Genomic DNA, 20,700 nt, shown 5'->3' on the forward strand with positions numbered 1-20,700 from the left:
TTGTGTCGCGATCGTCTTGGGGATCCAGGCAGAGAGCCTAGACTTAAGAGATGGAGCAACTCCAAGCATACAGGGCATTTGCAATGCAATGGTGGACGCCACCTGCGTTGACACTACTGCCCATGCGCTGCGCTGTTTTTGGCGAGAAGGAAAGCGGCCGGAGAAGTGGAGACGTTTGCACACGACCAACGCTACCGTCACCTCCTCGCAGCTCGTGTGGCAAACATGGCCCATAAATAGGCTTCCATGTTTTCGGTAATTACCGATAAACCTCGAAAATTAACCACCGAGCCAGTTCGATACGGAGAAAGTCAGGTAAACACAAGAACTAAAGCAAAATAAATTCTCGTGAAAAAGAAGCTACTTAGAAAAGAATGTTCTTACAGCATTAATTTGTTTTCTGTCAGCGAACAGAGCCTGCACCGAACTGTCCTCGAAGTTTCTTCTTTCATCCAAAGCCATAGTCCCTGTTTTTTTTTGTTTTTTTTATTGTATCCGTATCATCATGTTTTGTAATATTCGGGTAACCGCATATTCTCTGCAGGGTGAGGAATCCTACACCTGTGTCCTGCTTTCTGTCCATAAATTCCGGTTCACACCAATGTATTTGCTTGGCAAAAGAAAAAAAAACACCGAGTCTGTGGTAAAAATTTTGCTGTGTCTGGAGGTACTTAATACAGAACGAATAAAAACGCGGAGAACGTTCAGAGACCGCCACGCCCTTTTTGTTAGCAACTGTTCCTGTTCTCCAGGGATTATTATTGTTATTGTTTTCCAGCTCTCTTGCACCTTTACATTAATTGCATTGTCATCATAACAAAAGTTAATTTTCGCACGTCCACCAGGATCCAGATAAAAAATGTATGAGGACAGGATGGAAGGGGTATAAACAGTAGGAGAGGGAAGGTCTGGGCCACCGAACCGTGGCACGTGTTTGATTTTTCTAGTTCTGGCCCGATAAAATCCTTTTCACGTTTTGCAAAATCCATAGGATGTCTTCCAAGGGACAATACGTGAAATGAATTTATAAGGCCAGAACTAGAAACGACATAAACATGGACAGTCACGGTACGGTGGCACAGTCCTTATCTGCCCTCCCGATTATGTACACTCCTTCCTTCCACCCTTCCCCGCCCCCCCCCCCCCCCCCCCTCCTTTTTTATCTGGATCCTGGTCGACGCGCCAATGTTTTGAACCCGAATATAAATATTCGTCGTTGCTACCTGAAAGATTGTGGTTGTCTGCGACTTGCGTCCTACCTGTTTTTATTCTTTCTATTTCAAGCATTTATAATTACAATACGCTCGCGTTTACCAGTACAACGGTATGTCCGACGTACCTAGACGATATTCTTAAAGGCACGTCGGACGTGTGCGGCATACGAACAAACATAGAAGGTGAAGAGCAAAAAATCTGCCATCTTCACATGCATTTTGACCTACTCAGAACGACTGAGACATCCGACCCAAGGCTTCTGTGCCCCCTCCCCCCCCCCCCTTTCCCCTCATATCTCAGGCGAGGCTCTGATAAACGCGAAAAGGCAGAAAAATCTCGGTATATGTACTTTTTAGATATACTTTCTAAAAAAAACAGAGGCACCGGACGCCGAATAAAAGAAACGTACCTCCTGCTTTTCCTTTTCCCCCGTTTTTTTTTTCCGTTTTTTTGGGGGGTTTTTGAGATCCGAGTTTACGATTTTTTGTCCTCCACGGCTACACGATTGCGCTGCTGCCTTTGGATTGTCTTTACTGTATTCTAAATCTATTCGCAAACTCAACTGATGGATGGATGAATGCATACGGCTAGCGCGGCTAAGGGTTGCCGTGCTCGCGAGGAGTAGCGCTAATACCGTAAGCTCGCGCTGTAACTTCGAGGCATGGTCGTCGGGATGCTCAGCCAGCAGTGCGCACAAGGCACCGTCTCCAAATATGAGACCCATGCCACGCATACGTCTGACGTACCGGGTCAAAGGATCCGTTCGACGTACCCTCGAAGAAATCGGCCGAGTACGTACCTTTTGACACAGTGAAAGAAATGATCCTTTTCACAATGCCCTCAAATTCTAAGAAAAATAGACCTCAATAACACGGAACCTCTTACACATGAACCACGAGGTTCCGATCGAACTGTTGGAAACACTCTGAAATCAAAGGACGCTAGATTCACGTCTGAGCCGAACTCCAAACACCCGTCGTTCCCATTCACCTACGTCATGATCTTTTCACCATCCATTCTCGTGAAGTTGTCGGAGCCGTATGTAACGCTGAGAAATCGGTGTGCGTTCATTTATTCATTCGTCGGATGCGTCGGCACCGAGAGTCGCGCATTCAACGATACTGGAGGCTTTATCGGCTTTTCAAACTTTCTTTACAGTCAACATTCCTAAAGGTGACGTTTCAAACAGGTATACCTGTTTTGTTCTGTTCTTCTCTAAACAAATAAGAGTCGGCGTTGACAGTGAGATATTCAGATTTACGGTGTGAGGTGGGAGTTGCCGGCGGTAGCTCCGTTTCTTGAGGGAGTAGTTAGATTTGCATCTTCGCTATTGTTGCCGTAAGACAGGGGTCTCAAACACGCGTTCCGCGACTCGCCGGGACGCGGCCCGCAGACGACCAAATGCGAGACTATAATTATAATGCAATTAAATGCAAAGGTGCAAGCGAGCTGGACAAGAATGATGAAAATAATCCCTGGAGAAGGAGAACAAGAGGGACAAAGGACAAACACCAATCTCCAAGCACAGCTAGGTGACTGGTACGCGACCGAAAGGATCCGCTTGGTCCGGGTATCGAACTCGGGACCCCTCCATTATAGGTGGAGCGCTCTACCAACTGAGCTAACCAGGGGTTAGACGTCAGTAGAGCAAACAGGTTTTATCAGCTGCCACCAGTCTAACACCAACAAGGATGAAGCTTGCAATTTAAGGAGAGGTCCCGGGTTCGATACCCGGACCAGGCGGATTTTTTCGGTCGCGCACCAGTCACCTAGCTGTGTTTGGAGATTTGTGTTTGTCCCTTGTCCCACTTGTTCCTCTTCTCCAGGGATTATTTTCATCGGATGCGAGACCCCGTTCCCATGCCCTGACCACTAGAAGTGACATGCGGTATAATGATTTTATGTTGCCATTTTTTATCCGTTCGAGACGTTGATCCGCTCCTATTGCGTATTTACATAGTTTGTACTATTCTGTTTTTATATGCATTGTGTCTCGCTTTAATGCTTGCTTCCCAGATTTTCGTCATGGTAGTCACTGTACAACGATTCCGAATACAGCCTGCTAACGCGAGCACTTTGCTGAAGGACGCACTTCGGCTGCACAAGCTCTCGCTCAGTACAGCCACTGTCAAAGACAAAGCTGAAAGCTTAAGATGTTGGCATTCATAAAATATTACCATTAACCTACAAGTATTTTCTTTCAGACTGCTGTTACATAGCTCCTAAGGAAAGCTAGAACTGTAGTATGTAAAGATTTTCTCTATTTTTTAATGTTGAGCTCGATTAATTCCGGAGGTAATTGATCAACAGAAACGACAGTGTACTTGGTATCGTAGGAGCGCACGGATCGATTTTAATTCGTGTTATCACACGAGGCGACGGCCCAGAATAGTAATATAAACAACTGCGAGTTTAGAAAGAAAAAAAAAAAGGAAAGAGAGTGCGCGAGGTCCCTTTGTCCGGCTCGGTTGTTCGAGCGGTATTACCTTGGTAACCTGCGTCTATTAGGGCATGTCAGGTTGTTGCAGGAAAAGTACACCTATAATTCGTCGCGCGGCGCACGTGGGCTTTTAGGATTTTCGCATAGGGTCTATTATAGATCCTCAGCTAGTGAGATGACACCATTGGCCGGTAAGAACACCGACGACGTTTCACTATGTCAGTGACTTTGGCCTCTTCTCCAGCGTTCACTCCACTAAAGTGGAAAGAGGTGGAAAGACCTTCCACACTATTCTTTTCTTTACCTGTTACCGAGTATTAGCCCCGAGAAGTTCGGGTGGCGCCCCTTACAGCGAGCCGGGATGACGTCACGCCGAGGGTAGAATGTTTCTCTGACTCGCTCTGCTCGATTTGCCGAGGCTTTGACGACGTTAACTGTTGGCACGCTCGTTCCTAAATCCGGTTGTGTGTGTGTGTGTGTGTGTGTGTGTGTGTGTGTGTCTGTGTGCGTGTGTGTGTGTGTGTGTGTGTGTGTGTGTGCGCGCGCGTGTGTGCGTGATTTAAGCAGGAAGTGTGAATATTTATATATGGTTTTCAGGCATGATCTTTACATGCAGGCGAAACTTTAACAAACATTTTAGGCATGTATGGTTCACAGACAGGGCAGGCAGCGTTTGAATCACAGATGTTGCTCGCGGAGAGAAGCTCGCTTTGGGGCGCTTCTGTTTTCCACTATATGGGTAGTGTACGTGCTACCCACGCGGTTATGTTTTAATTTGCATAGTGCATAGGAGCTTGGCATTGCACGTGCTCGCACCAGCAGGGGAAGTTGAAGTATCATCTCTCTGGGTTGTAAAGAAAAAATGTAACAGGTTGCGATACCCAAATTTCTCGCCGCGAATATAAAAACAAAGAAATGTGTCAACACTTGGAGGAGCATCACGATAGATTTGCATCTCACACAATCAACGCAGCTGATGGTCTGAATGAGTTGAAAGGTTATGTATACCACTTTTTTATCTATTTTTATTTTTTATCTACTTCGCTTTTTATTTGTGCCTGTTTCTTAACAAAAACGCGGAAACAAAAAAGCTTCATGCTGCTCGAGCAGCATGTAAGATATATTCTGGGCGATGGAAGGAGAATCACAAGTGAGACCGCCCAAGTACTAGGTGATGCTAAAGATATAAACGAAACGCAGAATGCATAAAAGAGTTATTTATTTATGTCTGTTTGCATTACATGGGTTTGATCTTTGCTGGCTTCAGATAGCATTTTAATAGATTTATCTGGTGGTATCTGAGGACTTTTTTCATGATATCCCTCAAATAATGTACATGCAGTCATTCAGATACAAAATAGCTCCACGCGAGCGGGGTTTTTTTCCGAGGAGCGCTTGACTGGTGGCTTACGTTCGAGCTAGCGCTGCCGTAAGGACTCGTTCATGTGAAGCAGGTAGGGGAGAGCACATAAAGACGAATTGTCGCTGTCATCTGCGCCTGTGTCAATGCGGTCTACTTGAAAAGGGCTCATAGTTATTTTGATTCATTTTTCTCTTCTTGCCCTCAAACACGTAGTCGCCAGTGGCTGAGCTTGCCGTTTCGATAATCCATAATCCTCTGCCCCTTTCGATCAGACCGCAGTGACACAGGCGCCGATGATAACGGCAGTTCGCGTTGATGGGCTCCCCTACCTGCTTCACATGGGCGATTCCTTACGTCACCGCTATCTCGAACGTAAGCCACCAGTCAAGCGCTCTTCAGAAAAAAATCCCGTAGAGCTATTTAGTATATCCATGACAGTTACAACACACGTAAGTAAAGGTTTCTAGCCGGTTATTAGTCTCTCCTCATTAATTTATGCTTTATAGGGTCTAAAACTTAGAGTTTAGCTAAATAAAATTGTCCTGAGGATAAAATACCTTAATCTTTTCTTGCGTAAATTGTCACCCTCTATGAATTCAACATTTTCGGCTACTAGTGCAGGATCTTACACTGGGCAGCCGTTCAAACGCTTGTTGTTCCTTGTCTTTTACTCTGCTGTCAGGGATTCCAGCTCTAGGATATTTGGAGACTGTGGACACTTTTGGGAACCTGCAGAAGTGTATCTTTTACCTGGAAATGACAATTTTAAACAATGTATTTGCCGATTACTCAAGGCTAGAATCAAGAAAGAATGTAAAGAAAAAGTATAAAAATTTCAAATTGCCGCACAATGTTGCTCTGCATATTTCGGGCGGTTCAATACAACATCCCGTACTGGGAACTGGAACCACTCCGCCGTTTTTTTCAACATAAAAACACGTTTCAGTAATTGTGTGTGTTTTTAAAATATAGAAAAGCATGGGCCTACACATTCTTTCGAACTATATAATTATGCCACAAAAATTTACATTTATTTAAAACATTCGTGTTTCACGAGCATTTCAAAGCTCTTCCGACCCGAGGTCTTTAAATCATCTGCGAACCAGCGCGCGCAGAGTGACACGTGCAGAGTCGGGGTTGCGAGCGAATTTGTCGACTACCCAAAGGATTTTGATATAAATCCAATTTAAAATGCCCGGAAAGCGGGGTGTAATGTTCTCTTAACTCATGAATGTTCAAGGAACAGAATTTCAGCGTCTGAAACACTTACGCCGCCACTTCGCTGACCCATCGCCTTGAGTCGTGTGCACGGACGAAGAGATTCATCGGCGGAATTGCCTCCGCCGATAGCTTTCGGTACTCATAACCCAACAATAAATGCAGAAAGTGAACAAACACGCTTAGCGAAGGTACGGAAGCACGTCCGTATCGGTCTTACCCAGAGTCTTGTACACCGGGTAAACGAAGTCCCGCTCTTCGAGGTGCTTACGGCACGCAACGGCCGACCTCGACGATGGCTCTCCCATCCTTAGTCTGATTGTCAGTGCTTTCTTTAACCTCGACGTCTTCGGGCGGTGAAAGCTGATACCTGCTTCTTCCCGGGATATATTCATCGCGGGACTGAGCACTAGGTCGCCATGACCGCAAGCCAGAAAACTGAGGCAGAGAAGTAAACCGGATACGAGATCGCGAAGAAGAGTCCCTCCCTTGATGTCACGGTACACCTTACACAATCAGGCACGGCGACCACAGCGACGCTTGTGTTCACTCTCGGGACTATTTGTCACAGACAGCTTACGAAACGCCAAGCATAGTTTATTATGTTCACGGTCCGTACATAGTGATTCGAAAAACCACAATCTCATTGGCTCCGGAGTTGCAGTAAGATTCTCATAACTCGCCGTGTCATGGCTGTCGGTGGCCACAGTAAAGCGTCGGGTCTCAACTTACCGCTCTGAACACCAATAGGGCGTTAATCTTTTCTTTTCTTCAAAACAAGCGGAAAGCCAATGATTTCGTTAAACAGAAATATTAAGGACGAGGCTTTAAAAAAATAGACAAAAAAGAAAGCAATCTGCGTTGGAATATCGAACAAGAAAATGACATGAGCAATGTACTACCAAAGGCCTTTCTCCTATTTCTTTTTGCCGATTTTTTATTGTATGCATTTGAATTTGCTCCACAGTAAAATAATCTGTAGAGTCTACGTTGCCGTAAACCACGCCGGGCCGCGCGAATGTGGACGTCGTCCTAGACGTCGTCCATGAGGTCGTCCGAGACGTCGTCCGAGAGGTCGTCCTAGACAACGTTTTTGACGTCGCCCTGTAGGACGTCCTCCTAGATGTCGTTCGTGAGGTTGTTCTGCCGGTACCTTACTGAAAGAAATGATATGGATCGATATAAGAACTTATATAAAATATAAAAAAATTATATGCGACATGTGAAACTGATATTAAATATCCAAAAACTGATATGCGATATGTGAAACTGATATGAAATACAGAAAAACTGACATGCGACATATAAGAACTGATATGCAACATATCCCAGCTCAATTAAAAATCCGTCCAATAAACATGTCACAAATAAATTCATTTATTTTTTTTATTTTATTTTTTCAGTAAGTGACGTGCCGCGCGGGGAAGCAAACACGTGGCTTAGAACCGCAGTAGAGCGGCTTGATTTCTTGGCTTTGAAATAATTACGGCATGAACATGCACTTTTTATTAAGAGATTCATCACCTGAGCCGTTCTGAATGCTCTCAGAGGTGTGACACTACCAAAAAATAATCAAGATGCTGAGAATATTACTTATTGCTTGGGTGGTCACCGAGAAAATACGTACCTTCAAAACGACTTGTATAAAAGGCAGAAATGCAGAGCTCAGAAGTAGTTAACGGGTGTGCTGTTGTATTAATGTTTGTTCTGATGTGTGTCTGCATCAATGTATATGTTCAGCAGATGCTCGTGGTATAGGTAATATATCTAACAAAAATGTTTTTTTAGCACATGAATTAGGTGGTAGCTAGCGCCCCCTAGCCTACTGCAACTTAAATGCGACATATGAAACTGATATGAAATACCCATTAAGTTCTGATATGAAAATGTGTCCAGTAAACATATCAGAAATAAATTCATATAATTGTTTTTCAGTAGGGTAGTCCCTGAGACCACCTTAGAAATCATCCTAGAGATCGTTTTAGTCGTCGTCTTTGACATCATATCCTCCAAGACGTCGTACTCGACGCCTTCCTAGGCGTCGTCCTTCCGGCCGCACTGAGGCCCTTATATACGTCGTCCTCGACGTCGTTTTAGGCGTCGTCTTTGGAGTCGTCCTCCGGGACGTCGTCCTCGACGTCTACGTAGCAAGCGGATAAATCCGCGCTGCGCATACGCGCATACGCGGAGCGGCAGTACGCAGACTTTCGCATTTGCGCGCAAGCTACGAAGCAATTATCGGTTGGAATTGAGTTAGTTGGCACATGGTCAATGATGGTGGTGAAACAGCCTGAACAGCGATTAAGAAAATGCAGATTATTAAACGATTGCACAAAGACGAATTAATCACTCAATTTCAAAGTGGCGCGCTGCAGTCGCGCTGACGTCAATGATTGCGTCTTAAACCATTCATAAAATAGTGTTTATTGAAAATTTGCATCGTCGTGTTCACAGTGAGCTGCGTCGTGAGTCTCATGACGACTGCTGTCGCAATTCATAGATAACGAGCACTAGTAATTTAAGCAGCCAATATATATATTTTTTTTTAGATTTACCAAATTGAATTATTGATCGATTCGAAAAGCCAAGGAATCGTAGGTGGGGTGGATATCAGCCAAAAACTAGAAACTTGAAACCTTCAACCGGCTGCAACGTGGAAATTCTCATTTCTTATATAATATTCGATGCGTTCAGAGAAAAAAAAAAAAAGGCGAACTGAGTAGCGCCCTTCGAGGCCTGTAAAACGTGATGCGAAAGTTAATATTTCCATCTCATTTCCCGAACCCATTCTCCGCCGTTTCATTTTGCCACATTTCTCCATTCTCTGTGTTAGGAAGGAGATCACTTTACTGCCCCGATGACTGATTGATTTTTAGAAGATAAATTGTTTTCGGGATATGCCGCGCTTCAGCACGCGTCATACATTGTGTTTGAAATAGTAACTTTTAAAAACAAAGTTAGATACCTTTTTTAATTGTGCAAGTGTTGTCATTAACGGCTTAAATACGACGCGTCCCGGTTGTCAACAGCAACCTTTGTTCTCTCTCTTCTCACGCCGCGCGATGGTTGTTTTATTGAAGCTGCACTTGGGAGCCCTCCATTTTATGGCGTACAACTACAAGCACGACTCGAAGCATGCGTGGCGACAATTCCCTTTGAATAGAAGCTATCCCTGCAGTGCGGACGACTTGCTATGGCACTTCAGTAGTGAAGACTGTACAAAATAAACACTTAGTGCCTCAGTTTTTCCGAAGAGCCCTCGTGAGAACCAATCGCTACGATCCATCCAGAGCGCTCGATCAGTGTCGAGGCTTAGAATACGTTTATAGATGAAAAAAAAAAAGTGATACTAAGCGTGAGGCAAGCACGTGAAATGTGGTGGTCTGCGTTATAGTGCAGGTTTCTTTTGGGTGTTTAGCATGATTTAAATTTTGTTTTTCGCCAAGCTGCCTCCGAAGATAGCTCCGAGTAGATTTCCCGAAGTACTTTGCTGAAATGAAGACGAACTTTCTTCTTTTTAATATGCAAAACCGGAATGATTTTTTTTTGCAACAGATAGATTTAATTGTTGTGGAATAAAAGCCCAGTCTCTTTGTTGAAAACACAATGCGACAGCCACAATGCTTTTTCGCACTAAAGTATACAAATCAAAATTTATCGGTGTTTCTGTTTTACTAGAATCGCCAAAAGTATTTGCGCATTTCCCCTTGTTGGGAATCGCGAAATATGTTCAAGCATCACCCAGTAGGACGCTTCTAAAAGTATAGGCGATCACTTTAAAACAACAATGGCAATGCTCTCTTCTCTTTTCTTTTTTTTGTTTGTAGGTAAAGAGTCTAAAAACTTCACATATCATTTGTCTCGCCGGATATTGTAGCGAGCAATACAAATATTTTTTTTTAAACCAACGCACCTTAGAATGATTAATGGAAAGGCGAGCTGGACAAGAATCTTCAAGCTGTGTTGGAGTTTCTTGTTTGTCCCTCTTCCAGGGATATTTATCATCATTCCTCCTAAACGCATTTCTATATTAGAGTGGGTGATATACTAAAATAATGTTAGTTATATCCCCATTACCAGCCTATTTGTTTAACATCTAACGCAGGCGAGTCAATATAACCGAAATAAGCCAAAAATACTAAAAAAAAAGCTAGATTTTTTTTGAAAAAGTTAATTTTATTAGTGGAGGGGAGAGAACGACAGAGCGTCTTTTTTTAATGTCCGGCAGCCAGCCGAACGTTTTCGAAGGTAGGAGGCTCGTCCCGGAAGCGGGAAAACTGACAGACCCACGTGTCGTTCTTATACTGTCAGTGACCGTACTGTGAAAAAAAAAAAAGAAAAACAACACCACCCACAATTTATGCATGCGTGTTGACCCCACCCTACCTGAGCTAATCAAAGCATGTGAGCAGGCAAAATGCTTTATACCTTCTTATGAGTTGAAAGACTGACCTGCTCTAGACCGCACCAACTGGGCCCTGAGGGTATTTAGCCATGCCACATGGCGACGAACCTCTTCCTCGACCACGCGGGATTGGCGCCATGCTTGCCGCCATTCACCGTCGCTAACATCAACCAACCAGCGGAAGCACATGCTATGACGCAGGCCAACAGACGGCAAAAAATTAAAAGAACATCTATTGGTGGATTCTTAGGGAACGCGCTAGCATGACGCTTGGGAAGCGCCATACACCTCCCCCTTTGGGAAACGCTAACGTTGACCCCTTCACTTTTCTGTTTTGGCTTTCTCTTTTGGCTTTCTCCTTTGCTTCCTCTATTTCTTGCTGCCTCTTTTTGGCTTGGCTTTGCTACGGGGTCAGTGTTAGCGTTCCCCCAAGGGCGACGTGTGTGGCGTTTCCAAAGGGTCATGCTAACTCATTCCCTAAAGATCCACCGATGGATCTTCCTTTGATTTTTTTACGACCTTGGAGTTCTCGTTCGCCCATTTTGCACGCCTAAGGCTTATACGATGCATCTTTTCAACGCGCCACAGTTTAGCGAAACCGAGATTTTGCGAAATTGGCCTGATCATACGTGGGGTTTGACGCGCCAAACCTGTGACGTATGGACTCACGAGAATTTCGCCCAACCTTGTCATCTGCACGGGGAATATCAAGCGTTTCGCATCGAAATGATATGAAGTACGCACAGTGTGAAGAGACAGTCTGTTTTATTAATACCACTCAATAAGCTTCGTCAGATTTGGCTCACTCGGTTTACTAGTCCTGCCAAACCCGGCAAAGACCGCGAACGTCAAAAAACAGGCGGAGGATCTCGAACCATTTCCGACATTTTTGCGCCCCTAAACAAGTTATCCCCAATTATCATGTTTATATGCGGTACTTGCACTCGTCGCGGCTGTTGATGAACCTGCACCACGCTACCAACCCCTACTGCTAAAGCGCCGTTCAGACACTTTAACCCGAGTAGGACCCGTACGCACCGCTTCTCCGCTCGTCGCTCGCCATGCTTGTTTTTCTTTTTTCGGCTTTGGCTTGGCTCGGATACGGAATCGGCCAAAAATCAGACTCCTCAAAAAGCTTGGTCTGCCTCGAAGGTAAGACGTCACAGCCAAGTCGAGGGGCCATTTGCAGCGTCCGCGTTTCTCCTTCGGTTGATTGACAGGCCTCGGTGAGGTTTCAGCAAAAAACTGCTCTAAAAGCGAGGAACGCGCGTCACTCTTTTCGGAGGCGCACCACTTGTTCGGTCACGTTCAGACGGGGAATCTGTTTCCTAAAACCTAGTTTCGCGACACAGGATTCGCCAATAAGATGCATCGTGTGAATAGACCTTTAGCAGCGGGCATCCGCTGCCTGACGTGGCTTTCGCTATGCAACGCTTACGGCAGCCCGTCTCCTTCGTTCACCATCAATCTCTTTTTTCCACCTACTTGAACCAGCGCTATGCTTGGTTCTCACTCCAATTTGTAGCAGAAACCAAGACATGCGCGCTCCGCCCACCTGCAAGTTCAGACTTGCCCCAGTATCCCCTCGCGCATTGGCTTCTGCCCCGTGACGTGTCCTCCCTCTCGCCTTTGTTCTTGACTACTCTCCTCCTCTCTACGCGGCGCGGTTTCGTTCCACTATTTTGTACACAGACGGACGCCATCAGATTTTCCCTGTCATGTAGGTACTAAGGCTTCCGCATTAAAAAGAAAAAAAGGCAGGGCGGGCCCTCACTAAGTTTCGTCGGTCGTTCCAGAAGCGAGGCAACATCGTGCCATATTGTTAAATGTATCATCCTTGAACTCAAGCGGGCCCTAGTCACCTGCATAAAGCTCCCATCATCCGAAACCTAACTTCTATGAAACTCCATCAGTCTAGAAGGGCACCAATTCAGCAATTTCGTTTCGGCCCAATGCCAGGCGGCCTTCAGGTGCACATTGACTGAACACTCGGTCTGGCTGAGTGCTGACACAACACTCGTTTTCAATTCGTGTGCATGATCTCACTAGTGTCATGTCAAAAAATTGGTACGCGGGTTATGAATTTTCTAGGTGGTGTTGGTCAAACGTTAGTCACTTTATTGAAGTGAAGTCCAGTGGTTAGGCTGAAAACACAACAGCAACAACGTATTAAAGATTTTGGGGGGTTTTAGACACATAAGCGAACATCCACAGCTTCATTTCTAAGCCCAGTCCTCGTCCCTACTACCCGAGTGTGCTGACACCACCTAGAATAACTGTAGCCAGTACGCTATAATTCTGACGTCATCACAGTGAGATCGAACGGAGACACCGATTGGACGCGAGTGCAGCGTAAGTGTTTGGCTGGCCCCCGTGTCCAATCAACGCGTGGAAAGAACAGTAGCTATCGGGTCCAATCAATACCACCTCGAAGAGAAGGCCTCCGCATGACGTTTCGTTAGCAGATCCCCGACCCGCCCCAAGCGGGAAATAGCTGAAGCTTGACGAGAGTGTGTGCCGCGTCACAACTACGCCGCATTCACTGGCGGCCACAGCTGCGTACGCGACTGCTGAGCGCGAGCCGATAGCGAGCTTCCAGTTCGTTTGCAACGTGCATGCGAACGCTCCCTCGGCAATGGAACGCGAGCTATCACGCGCTCCTGGCTTTGAGAAGCGCACGCGCTCGTTCTGCGGATGACCGCTTTAAAGCAGCGACTTCGAGCTCTCGCGCTTGTGGCTTTGGCTGCGTTCTTTGCTTCAGTGTGAACGGAATATAAACAGCGCCCTCAAAAATGGCGTCCAGTCCCAGCGTCCAGCGAAGGACTTTGGAGCCCTTCGCACAGCAGTAAGGCATTTTCACTCATGCTCCACCTGCACGTCTAACTTCATCGTATGTTACAGCAACAGACACTCGGCGTCAGCATCTGTTTGATTATCTGCTACACAAACCACTGAATCAGGCGATGGAGCAGACGATGTCGCAGACGATGTAGCAGACGATGGTGCTTATCTGGGCTAGCTAGGGGGCGCTGAGGGGATCTACTAGTGCTGACGTTTAGAGAAGGAAACGCGCAGGCCTTGTGTTCTAAGTGGTACCGGTTCAATAGACTATCCATCCCAAAATTTATGGAGGCGCGTTGTAATCTGGGACCCATTTGGCCATGAAGAAAAGTGGCATGGTTTCGGTTTCGATTGCCCAGTAGATAAAGTGCGCGCATCTCAGCACCGCTCGCTCGGATTACATCCTTTTATCTTTGTGAGAGCTCCCGTTGCTAAACTAGGTAAGTATTTACTGCCGCTGCAGTAAAGACTTGCCTAGACTTAGCGACGAGGAAGGGTACGACCGGCCGTTTCCCATACCTTTCTGGGGCCTGGTTGAACTCCAGATTGCAGCATAACCCTCCCAGCTCAGGGATCATTGAAGAAGCCTGGGACATGGAGAAGACGATAGGACATGGTGATCGGTTCAGTATTCTTTTTTTTTTCTTGTGCCATCGTAGCCCGTGTTTACCTGCGCACAAACTTTGGCATGTCGGGAGTAAAAGAAAACACAAAAAAATACATGCTTCAGCATTGTATTCCTATTGCCTGTCAAAACCTACAGTATTATAAATTCAGAAAGAGTCGCACATTCGGAAATGCAGGGACTTTATTTGGTCGTGACGAGGTGTGGCGAAGTGAGGTGGGCAAAATCAAAACCGAAGCAGTGGCCAACGGGTTCACAATATGCTTTGTGCGGCCCTGCGCCGCTAGGATCGCTTCAATTTTGCGAAAAATCTTGTTGCTGAGTTGCAGCCCTCCAACTATAATGACGTTCCATGGAACAAGTGGAAAATATTCGCAGACTTTAAATGCACTATATGACAAATGTGCGCTCCCCATACTCGCGTGATGCGATGCGGACCTGCAGGACCAACTTTAAGCATACCAGGAAGCAGTGCAACTTCGCCTACTCGAAAAGGCGTCTCGAATACCCCCCCCCTTTCCCATCTCCCGCCCTCTCTTCTCCTCCTCCCCCCCCCCCCCCCCCCCCCAAAAAAAGAAAAATATACTTTCCACGGGTCCCATATTACGCAAAAAGTCTTGAACGCCGAAAGCTCAAACCAGCCACGTAATTGTAATCTCTCGCGAGCAGCTAACGAGAACGCCTCGACGCCCAAAATATTAATTAGCGGGCAGAACCGTTTCGGAGAGTTGGGAGAAGGGAAGGGAACAGGGGGGAGTCCTCACTTTCTATGGCAGTCCCGTGAAAAATCGGTGGGCTTCGCTGCAAGGTGGTCTTTCGAGTGTTTTCATCCGGCGTTGTTGTGACGGAGGATTGGGGTGGAAGCGTCGAGAGAGGAGCCAAGATGGGAAGGCAGGGGGAGGGGTGACTATTTTGCGGTGTTTCGAGTGTGTGTGTGTAAGGAGGGGGGGGGGGGGGAGGAAGGGGGCAAGGTGCCTCGATGAAATGAAGACCCCCTTAATGGAGAGTCGAGGCGGCTGTTTGTGAGGTGCACCACTTTGGGTCGGTGAGTCCACGAGCGTGCCCGTGAGGCACCGTTTCAAGGCGGTTTGATGGTGATGAATTGCTTCGTCCCTGTTTGTGCTCCTGCGTATGCGCGTAGGTAAGAGAGGCGCTGCAAAATGCGATAATTTCTGCTAAAAATAATGAAAAGGGAAACTTTTTTAATTGGAAAATCGGCCTACCGGTTTTCCAATTAATAAACTCAGCAAAGTGTTTCCACTTTGCCGAGTTTATATGTGTGTGTGTGTGTGTGCGTATGCGTGTGCGTGCGTGTGTGTGCGTCTTGCAAGCACCAAAGGCAATGAAGCTTCTAAGAAAAGTGTAATTGTCTATCCGCTATTTTTCCGATTTGTTCTTCATTACATTGAACAAGATTTTTTTTTTTTAGATTTCGCAACTTATGTTTTAGGGTTTACATATCTAGTTACACAATGACTTGCTTTAGAAAGAGTACTTGAACATTGGCTACTGTCAACGAAGCACAGTTTACGACAGTGTAAGCGGTAAAGTGCTACAAGTAACGACGTCAGACGTAATAGGTTACTTTTTTTGTAAACGCAACTACATTTTCAAAACGGTAACTTACAATGCACTTACAGCGGCTAGCAATATAAGCTAGAATGCGCAAACTTCGACCAGGAAGTACAAACCCACGCTATCTCACAGCAACCGTGTGTGTGTGTGTCGTGGTGGGGGACGTGTCGCATGCGGCGAGTGAGCAGACACATCTAAACACATCTACTGCCGTTCTGGCCCTCCACTCGTTGCCCGCTAGACCGCGTGGTCTGTACTGCGTGGTCGCTGTTTGCGACGTTCTAGCCCATATTTCTAGCCACTGTACGCTACTTATTTCGAGTAACGGGTAGCGTAGCTACAGTACTCGTTATATCTTCTTCCCAAAACATAAAAGAAAGTACTCTTACAATTGTTTTTGCGTTTCTAGGCGCCAAGTTATGATTAAGTATACTAACTCATCAACCATACCTTTTTACTTTTACATTTCTTGGTGACACCAAGGGGGGGGGGGGGGGGGGGGAAGCTGGGTGAAACCATAAACATATAGGATCATTTTGCAACGTTAATGAATAGAGAATGTTCCTCAAAATATGTTGCTTATGCATAGCAGTAACGTCAAACAGTAAAACGTTTTATATCATAAAAAGTTAATGACGCAAATTTCTTTTTATTTTCTTTTTGGTAGAGGTGGCGCTAAAGAGTTCGCCTTTTTTTACAAATACTGAGTTACACGTATTCGCTTTGAAGTAAGGATGGTTGGTAATGCATCACTTTCATTTACAAGAACTAATAACGCATTATGTTACTTTTTATCGGTAACGCCTAGAAAACGGGATTACGCCCTTCAATGGCAGTGACATTTGGCTGCTAAGAAATATGCAGATATCTCACTGAAGCTTGAACATTTGCGTTTATGCTTGTGAAACGCCCCAATAGTATCTACTGCATCTGAATTACGTTGTGAACTGCAACCGCTGTTCTTTGTCTTCTCACCCCACGTGAGAAGACAAAATTTGTCTTATGGACTCTGCAATTGGCAACCCTTCTTTTTCTAACATAAAGCTACAAACACGATTAGAAGCATGCGTGGTAATTATTCCCTTTACACTGAAGCTATTCCTGTAACGCGGACGATTTTCTGGGGTATCCTAGTAGTGAAGACTGCGCGCGCGCAGCTTGCATAGAAGCGCAATATGTGCTTTGCGCACGGGTTTCCATGGCTTTGATTGAATTGTTGCAGCAGGTTGTCCCCACGCAGACTATTAAAAATGTCCAGTGTAATAAAAGTAGCTGCTTATTTTTGCTTCGAGTTTCGCCACTATTTCTCTAACCTCCACCGACTTTCCTCCGCACTTCAAACATTTTCTTGCGCTATCATCCTCTCGACATATCATCGCTCTGAGTAAAACCGCCTGTACATTCAGGTACTAAAAATCACCGAATGAGCGCTTTTTACTTAGGGCCAACAATTTCCAACTAATTCAATGAATTGCTTGAAAAGAGTTGAATACTGCTACTTAAAAACTGAAGTACAAAAACAAATATTAGAATTTCAAATAATTTCTTTATCCCCTGCCATGCCCGCCTCCGCGCTTTTTCCTAAAAGACATATTCTGTCATGGGTAAGAATAAAGTCGTAACACACAAAAATATGTACCGTGCTTTCAGCTTCGCTAATCTTTTGCATTTATGTTAGCTGAGAATTAACGCTATATTCCGCTAAATATAGCAAAATTTTGCGTAAGTAATCTCTCTTTCCCATTAAATTTGGCGGAGAACCCTATTCTGTGTGCAATTAAATATCAATTTAGTTTTTCGCTAAGTTTAGCAGGGAAACGTTTTCCGCTCTGGACGTAAACTCGCTAAATGTAGTATGTCACACTATTTTGCTACACTAAGCCTTTCTTATTTTAGTTTTTTTTTTCTCTTTTTGGTAAAACTTTTTAATATAAATTCCATGTCCTAAACACATTGTGTGTTCAAAATTCACACACACACACACAAAAAAAAAGCCGAGTTTCTTCCCCAGGAAACTCCAGGCCGCAGGCAAGCCAGCAGACAAAAACGAGACTGACAATAACTCCAAGTAAGAAGATGGTGGGCGGCTGTGCAAAATAATCGAAATAGAATCCCCGAAAGCGAACGCGCGACTTGGGACACGGCCCGAGTTTCTCGGACCGATCACCGATTTTCCGTGCTTCGTTGGTCACCAATCTCTGCGCCCGGCCGTCGAAGTTATTAAGGACGCAACGAGGCAGCGAACGCTGGCCGTCTTCTTAGACGCAGCGCTTGTCTTTTTCTATACTTGCGCCGCCGCTGCCGCACTCCCGAGAGAGGAACCCTGATATTACCCGGATATTACGTCGCGGGGCTTACTAAATGGAGAAAGGAGCTGTTTTCCCGGTTTACGCGCTCTGCGTGTCGCAATAAACGTATATTAACTTTAGAGTGCTTAGTACGAGCCACCTTCCAACTGTCTCCGGGGATCGGAATTAAAAAAAAAAAAACTGTTTTTGTTGTTGGGGTATCTCGGTATTAATCGCGATAGTTTCAATACCCCTTCAGCTTTATGTAAAGGTATCGAATTATTCTGTATATAGTGTTTAAAGGTTTCAGCCCTACGTTTCTTGTTGCGTTCTTCGTGAAATTTGCATATAAATGAATGGGAAGGGTTTTTGTTGCCTTTGCAATTTGAGCGAGGTATTGGCCGTTATTATTTGTCTAGCGACCATAGTCTTGAGAATGGGTTCTGTTTACCACGTAAGACGAAAATTAGCTCTCTTGAGGACTTAGTATACATGCTACTGTCAGTCGCTGGTAATAAAAAATTAGAGCATGAGAAGGGGGGGGGGGGGGGCGGGATAGGTGTTGGATGGGGGGGTGGTACTTATATCTGAACGTTATGCGGTTTTGAAATATATTTTGTGTAATGGTCTTGTGTAAGCTTTGCCATTATTTTTTGCAAATCTTTAAGAATGAATAAACGTGGTTGATTTTTAAAATTACTTGCCTCTGAATCTTGTCATATTCTTTAATAAGGTGCAAGTATTTATTTTTCCTAACATGGCTGTCAGGCTCCATAATTTATGAGAATATTAAATTGGAGTTAATTAAAAGCTTGACGCGCCAGAACAAAAGCGCAAGCGGGCGTTTCTTAAAGTTTAAAGCAATTGATTACACTTTTATTTTTGTTCTCATTCAATATTTGAGACGTTTCTCTTCTTTGGATATTTAAAATCTTCCTCGATTGTTTCCCTTCAGCACTCCCTTGGAGAGTAAAATAGATTCCTTGGAAATTATGAACAAACAATCTATATGGCCTGGTCGTTTTGGGGCACCCGAGAAAGAAACATTGTTGTTGTTCTTATTATTATTTATTACTATTATTATTATAATTATTATTGTCCTTGTCCTTACTGCCCGCTTCGCAAGATGGCGGGCAGTAAGGACAAGTGCGACGGGAGCTCTCAGCCTTTTTACGGCAAACAAAAGTATCTCCGATGTAAAGAGTGCGGAAAACGCTGGCACAAGAAGTGCGTCATGCTTCCGGACAGCGAGGTTGGACGAATGATGACTGGGGTAAGCCCATTTATATGCAACGACTGCATCACCGTCGAGCGCACGCATAGTCCTAGCTCGGACGAAGCTAGGCCTGACGACGAGCAGGACTCACCCTGCCCGGACCGGCTCGGCGAGGTCGCCGCGACTTCGGTGGCTGTTCTCCGAGACCTGCTGGCCGACGCCTTGAACGGCATCTCTTTCCTGACGGACCAGATGACGGCTGTGAGGGAGGAGAATGCTCGCCTTCGCAGCGAGCTGACGAGGAGCTCCGAAATTCACTCGGTCATGTTGCGCAACATCCAGACGGAGCTACAAGACCTCCGGCGTCGCCCGAGGTACGTCGGGGTACCCCCGCCTTCCGCTGCCGTGGCGGGCCGCCATGATCTGAATGCTTCCGTGCTGGGAGGAGGGGGAGCCGCCCCATTCCCCAAGGGGAAATCGACCTCGACGGTGTCTGAAGAACCTGTTTCCTTCAGCGAGGCGTGCGCCGTGACTCCTCGTTCGCCCCCCGAGCATCAACGTGACCAGAGCCGGTTAACCTTGAGCGGCAGAGCCTTCCGCGAGACGACGACGGAGTTGCTGACGGGCATTCCCTCCGTTGCCGCTTCGGCGACGCGGGCAGAGGGGGCCGGTGGCTCAGCTGCTCACAGCAATCGAGACGAGGGAGGAGATAGGGGAGAGACCGGTCCACTGGCCCGTGGCCGCTCAGCGGCTCAACCTGGCTTACCGGAATACAGTGCGAGAAAGGTCCCTGGACTTCGTTCCCCCGGCTCCATTCCCCAGCGGCCATTCTTTAAGGGAAGTTCTAAGAATGGAGGAATTACCGCCGTATCGGTGTCTGTGCGACATTCCAGAGCTGTCTTCGTGACACGTCTGGACGCCAACTGTTCTTCGGCGGACGTCAGAGAACATCTCGGACAATTCCTTGGCCCAAAGGAGCTTCGATGCACAAAGCTGAAGACACGCTATGGTGGGTACTCTTCATTCCACGTCGCTGCTGTGGACGACGACATTGAGGCATTGTTTGACCCGAACATCTGGCCGGAGGGCTGCCTCTTCAGGGAATTTCAGGGTCGGCTGACGGGAAGCCGTGTGCATGATGAGAATGAACGTATAGAGTGATCCCCAACCATCTTGCCTGGAAATGACAAGCACGCACATTTACTATCAAAACGTTCGCGGCCTTCGTACTAAGGCCAGTGACTTCTTTTCTAATGCTATATGTACTGACTTTTCTATATTTTGTATAACGGAAACCTGGTTATGCCCAGAAATACTGTCTGGGGAGTATTTTTCGTCGGATTTCCTTGTGCATCGCAGTGATCGTGATTTATCTTGCGGAAAGAAAACGGGAGGCGGTGTCTTGATGGCAATCGATAGGTCTTTGAGGTGCACAAGGCGCGCCGATTTAGAGACTTATTCGGAATCTGTGTGGGTAGAGCTGGAGTGTGATAATCGAGAACGCGTTCTGATAG

The 20,700-nt window shown here is 45.9% G+C and overlaps 1 pseudogene; it reads left to right on the forward strand.

Annotated features, from left to right (window-relative positions):
* Positions 1–19,231: 19,231 nt before the first annotated feature.
* On the forward strand, positions 19,232–19,903 carry LOC115323300 (annotated as a pseudogene).
* The last annotated feature ends 797 nt before the right edge of the window (positions 19,904–20,700 follow it).

The sequence above is a fragment of the Ixodes scapularis genome, unplaced genomic scaffold, assembly GCF_016920785.2.
Source record: "Ixodes scapularis isolate PalLabHiFi unplaced genomic scaffold, ASM1692078v2 PGA_scaffold7__128_contigs__length_106722199, whole genome shotgun sequence".
Lineage (NCBI taxonomy): Eukaryota > Metazoa > Arthropoda > Arachnida > Ixodida > Ixodidae > Ixodes > Ixodes scapularis.